The sequence below is a fragment of the Lontra canadensis genome, unplaced genomic scaffold (assembly GCF_010015895.1).
Source record: "Lontra canadensis isolate GAN:19392208 unplaced genomic scaffold, GSC_riverotter_1.0 scaffold128, whole genome shotgun sequence".
In the NCBI taxonomy this organism is placed as follows: domain Eukaryota; kingdom Metazoa; phylum Chordata; class Mammalia; order Carnivora; family Mustelidae; genus Lontra; species Lontra canadensis.
Genome location: NW_022631122.1, coordinates 2277787 through 2283786, shown reverse-complemented (window position 1 = coordinate 2283786; position 6000 = coordinate 2277787).

Genomic DNA, 6000 nt, shown 5'->3' with positions numbered 1-6000 from the left:
AGTTCCGAACAGCCATCTGCGTGGTCTCAAAATCAGCTCAGAGCAAGAACCACTTGGAGTGTGGTCCAGGGACCATGTGTGAACTGGACGTTCCTGGTCCACGCTGAGATGCGTCTAGACATTGAAGACAAGCCTTTAGAAACGTTCATAGAAGTTTCACGTGTTGTGGCCTCCGCGTGATCAGTGACTCCCTCAATGAAGAGTGTGCAGGTGCTCGACGCACGTGGTGAGGGGCCCATGATGTTACTCGCATGCTGGTCACATGGTCAGACACCTGTTACTCTTCAGTCGATGAGATTTAAAAACAAAGAAAAACCCCGGTCCTGTACCACAAGTAGTTGCGAAGTTCAGCTCTAAAAACCTTGTTTTTAAATGTAGCTGTTGTTATAATTCAGCTGCGGGGAAGGGAAGCCCATGATCAGGAGGCCGTGACCGTTGAAAAGATAATCTGTTATACAGGCCACGCCACACGGGAACACAGGGGGAGGCTCCTGGGTCAGTCAGCAGGCAGAGGAGAGGGAAGAAAACATGGCCAAGAGGCTTCCGGTTGGTTGTCATGGGAAGGAAGAGGTGAGTCGGGGTAAACAGGTTTAGGATTCACTCTGTGTAATTTCGGTGGGCTCTGGGGCACAGGGGGTGTCCCTGGTTGTCTGGTGTAGGGCCTTGGGGTGATTTAGGGCAGGGGGATACTGGCCCAGAGAGTGAGAGCCCGTACAGGAAGTGGGTGGGGTGTGGGTCTGGATTGGCTTGGTTTGCATATGGAAGACACACTCCCTGTCAAATCCCTCACTCTCTCTGGGATTCACTAGCCCTGGGAGAGCAGTTTCCAAGGTCAGGGAAGGCCCAGATGTCAGCGCATTAGAATAGAAAGATCTGCTTAGTACAAATCATGCCTCCTAGGATGCCTCCCTCGGGTGATAACAAGGAAAGAATGTGGCAAAATAGGGCGCTAAGAAACAGGGAAGTGGGACGCCTGGGTGGTTCAGTGGGTTACGCCTCTGCCTTCCGCTCAGGTGATGATCTAAGGGTCCTGGGATCGAGCCCCGCATTGGGCTCTCTGCTCAGCAGGGACCTGCTTCCCCCTCCACCGCCCCCGCAACCCTGCACCTGCCTCTCTGACTACTTGTGATCTCTGTCTGTCAAATAAATAAATAAAATCTTAAAAAAGAAAGAAAGAAAGAAATGGAGAGAGAGAGAACTATGACAGTATGAAACTTGGCTGCGCGAATAGGTCTTGTACCCGGCATTTCTGCCCAAGACACAATCATCTTAAGGCAGAGCTAATGCAGAGAGCAAAACCCTGTGGTGGTCTTTTCCGTCCCCATTGTGGCAGAGCCTGCCCGTTGCCCCTCACATCTGCCCTCTCGTTCTTCCACAATGGGCTTCTCAGCGGAGTGCACAGAAGGCCAGAGTCCCCTGCAGCGAGGTGTAGTTGCAGGACAGTGTTCTGGACCAAGGGGAGTGAGCCAAAGCCCTGTGCCGTAGGCTTCCGGAACTTTCCTTTCTTTTTATCTCTTCCTCCATTCTACCCCTGGGAATCTGGAGGTGATGAGCTATGAGAAAGGGCCTCATCAAAGGGATGGCACACAGGAAAGCTGGAAGGACTTGAATCCTAAAGACTTTAGGGAGCTCCATAGCCAAACCAGCCCAGGCTGCCTACTGGGGGCATTTGCACATGAGAGAGAAACAAACTTGTTTTGAAGAAGCCATTGGCATTTGGGATTTACTTGCTTTACCTAATCCAAAAACCTCACTGTCTCTTGATCCTTCTGTGGTTTTCCAGTCTACTTTGTCAAACCAGACTGGGGGAACTGGGAAGAGAGGATGACTAACCACAAAGACTCCATGTGGGGTAGGGAGATGTAGAAGAGGACTCCCAATGGGACATTTTATAAGAAGCCTACTTGAGGCCCAGGGCACTCTCTTCCGCCCAGTGTGCTGTGCCAGGATCTGGGCACGTTCACTTTCTGTTGAATGCTGCCATGGCTTTGGAGACTCTCCCATCTGGAGTTTCGTTTAGAAATGGTATTTTGCCAAGCATTCTCACAAGTTCATTGGGACAATGCCAACTTCTTGTTGCCGGTGGTCACCAGTATCGCGCTGGAGGCAGCTTGTGCTGATCGCGAAACAGAGCCATTATTAGAAATCAAAGCCTGCAAACTTTCAACAACATAAATTTATTAAAACAAAGGCCAAACATGCTCAGATCTCATCACTTCCTAACTTTATTTTCTACTTTTCACCATTTTCCGTCCCCTTGAGATGATTCATTTGTTGTACGTATGTGGTAGACATCCATGTCATGGCGGGTTAGGGCACACGCTTCCCAGTGTTTCGTTCAGTGACATGATGGTAGTGGCTTGAAATTGACCATGGCGGGGGGACGGGACATGTATTCATTGAATAATGTGGGACCAGAAGAGGAATAAATCTCCCTACCTCTTGGGACTTTCATTGAACTGTCATGGAAAATGACACAGAAGAGTGTAGGTACGGGAAACCTGGCACAGAGCTCAGCTCGGAGACAGGAGAGGCAGAATTCTGCTCTCAGTTCTCAAACTAGCAATGAACTTGTGGGCCATCTCTCGGTCTCTGTGTCACAGGGTTTTCCATCTGTAAAAATTCCACAGGACTCCAACCTCCATAAGGGCAGAAACTGTGCCTAGAGTTTATTCGAGACACGCCATGATTGAGTGAATGAAGGGACAGGGGTGCACCCTCTCTGCCCAATGCCCCAGCTCTGAGAATGCAAAGGTCCATGATCCAAACAGAGGCTAGAGAAAGTGACACGAGACAAAACAGAGAGCCAGGGAAAGCTGACCAGGGCCAGCTTCCTTAGATGCTCTTGGGGCGGGTCATGCTGGAGTTTGGGCAAAACTGGATGAGCTGATTCTGAGATCCCAGTTGTCATTTTGCTGAAGCACTGTTGAGAATCCTGAGAGGACGTTCCTTTTCATTTATCTCTACCATCTGACCCTTGACTTCACGCTTTGGTTCAAAACCATCTCTAATCCTGACTGAAGAATTTGGAAAAATCCCAGCAAAAAATTGAACCTCTGCCCCCCACCCTCTGCTATCACTTCCAGCTCCCCATGGAGCTCATGCCCACGTCCCTCCCAAGGTCTCTTGCAGATAATCCCAGAAACATTTACAACACTTGCCTGGGTATATTTCTTTTCTTTCTTCAGCTAATATACAATTTTGCTATTTACAAAAGCTACAAATGGAATGCAAATATGCCCATTTATTTTCCCATATTGTTATCGCTGGATTCTGATTTTGAAGGGGGAAATGTTGCATTTGTGAGAACATTCAAATTTCGTGAAAATTTCAAAAGGGAAGGCTGGTTCTCTCAGTTATGGGAGGTGCAGAAATACAATAGCTTATTAGTCTATTCCAACTAAGATACTCTGTGACTTTACACCCCGCCCCAAAAGACCCCCAACACTAAGAATCCACAGCTCCTCCTTCAGAGATGATGATAGAGCAAAGCTGTTATCACTCTAGTTTTTTCTCAAACATTCTAAATGGCTTTCCAAGCGAGTTCAAGGGTGATTCGGTACTGGGTCTCAGAATTTTGGATAAGAAAAATTTTTATTTATTGTTGAGGTTTTTATTTAAAGATTGGGTTAAAAGGACTGGTTTCTTTTAAAAGATGGACAGATCTTTTAAAAGATCTGTGGACAGATGAAAACTTAAATTCACGATTACGGTCTCACCAATGGTGGAGGGTGGGCAGTGAGTGAAGATAAATTTGTTTCCCTAAACTTGACGTACCAGAATGAAAGGGATTCAGTAAAAATCAAACGTGGTGCCTATTTACAAATCCATTTAGAACTGTGCTGGAGAGGACCTTGGCATTCCCACAATCCCAGAAGTCACCAAGGCTCAGAGGAGGCCAGCTGCATTAAAATTCCCTTTCTGCTCACAGAGTTATCTTGGGCAATGGAGCCCCTTCTGAGCCTCAGTTTCCTCCATAGTAAGATGAAGATGATGGTACCTGTGTAAAGGATTGCCAAGAGAAGTCTTTATCACCCCCCAAAAGCAGTTCAGATGAAAACACTCCGTATCTAGGGTGAGAAGCGTGGAGAGGTTAGTTGATGTGTAAATGATACATATGGTTTTTGGGTTTTTGGGAATTTCAACTCTGGGTGGGGGTCCCCACTCTTGAGGTCAGCAGCTGGAAGGAGAAGCACTCCTTTAGTCAGAGTCAGAGATAAGGAAGGGCTGCCCGATTCTGGGCCCTGAAGAGTTCCCTGCTCCTCTATCCCCCATTCATATGAACCTCCCAGAGTCTTGTCAGTTGCCTAAATAGCTAATCTACTCTATTAATTTGAGTTAAATTGTTAATGGGTGGTAATGGCTTTTAATTTGCTGCCACTCCCATATAACTCTTGTATTTTAACCCAAATACTCAATAATTTAACCTAAAGAAGAGATTACTATTTCTTAGAAAGACCAACGCAGGAAAAGGGACTTATTTAAATAGAGAGGGCAGGAAGAGTGGAGGGACCTGGAGGGCTGAGCCAAGTGTGTGCCCATGTGGCCGTTTACACAGCTTCAGCAGACGTGACACTTGCTGCCAATTCAATCATCTTCCCTCTTTCCAGACCCCAGAAACAAACTCGATTTTCAGAGACAACCTCGAGGCAGTGGGCACGTGCACAGACCACCATAAAAAGGAGCTGGCCCATGCGGATGCAGACGCAAGTGCTGCTTCCAGACAGTGTCCTGTGGTCAACTATCACGAGAGTCCCTACCACTCTCCAAGTAAAAGCCCGTCTCAGTGTCTCTCAGTGCAAGGATTACATGTTACAAAGCTCACTCTCTCCCGGCAGGTGTACTTGATGGATGTTGCTCTGTGTGGGTCTGGTTACAAGGATTTCTCTAGAAGGGATGGACGGGTTCAACAGTTTCCACGTTTCCTGTCCACTCAAAATGACTGTTCTCAAGTGAGTCCAAAGAAGGGAGACCCTGAGCCTGGGATGACCACCGGGTCACCTAACAGGAGATGGATACACTCTGTTTTAACAGTAGCAATTTTGATGAGTTTAAGATGACAGCAATCTCTCCATGATGTTCACAGTAAGAGCTGGTAGAGAAGCAGAGAGCAGCAAAGAGACAGGCCAGCCCGTTTCTTGTTGCTCTCTTGTGTGGTCTTATTAATCAATTATAAGCTGTTTGGGAGACCACAGCTGTACTGTAGCTTGCTCACATCCCCTACCATAATTACATGTCTTCCTTCTAAACCATGAGCCACTAGAGGGCAGGAAATGCCTCTCTCTCTTTCTTTCCCTCTCTCCCCTTCTCTCTCTCTCTCTCTCTCTCTCTCATTTCTCTCTCTCTCCTTTTTGTAGCTCTAGCCCCAAGCACAGAGTGTCTAGCACAGGGTAAGTGCTCAACAAACACGTTGAGTAATGGAATCAATCAATGAACAATTGAAATATGGAGCAGTGTAACAGGTGTACCCCATTCTTACCTCTCTGTTCAGATATCAGAACCATTCAGAAAAACAAGACAAAAACAACAAATACAATTCTACCACTCCTTAACCACCCATGAAGTAGGACAAGGGAAAGATCAAGACACTCAGAAAACTTGGAGATGTGATGGTTAAACCATGTGGCCAGCCACATTGATGGTAAACCCTCCTTTGATGCCCATTACCACCTCTAATGGACCGGGAGACAGACATCCAACACAGTACTCAACCTCACAAAATCTCACTCCAAGAAAAATAAGTGGTATTCTGGAGGAGCTCCCCCGTAGACATGGAGGTGCACAGATTTTGTGAGGGGCTAGAAAAGAAATGAAGTGCTGTCATGGGGATCGGTCCACCCCTCCTCTGGGGAAAAGACATCTGTAATCCATGCCCAGAGCTTTCCCCCTTTCTCTGGAGTGCTTCCCTCTCCTGCCCTCCAGGCAGGGTAATGGAAGGGTAATCCTTCCCTGTAGGAAGATCTTATCTTGGCTTCCAGGGTCAACAAGAGCCGTCCAGCA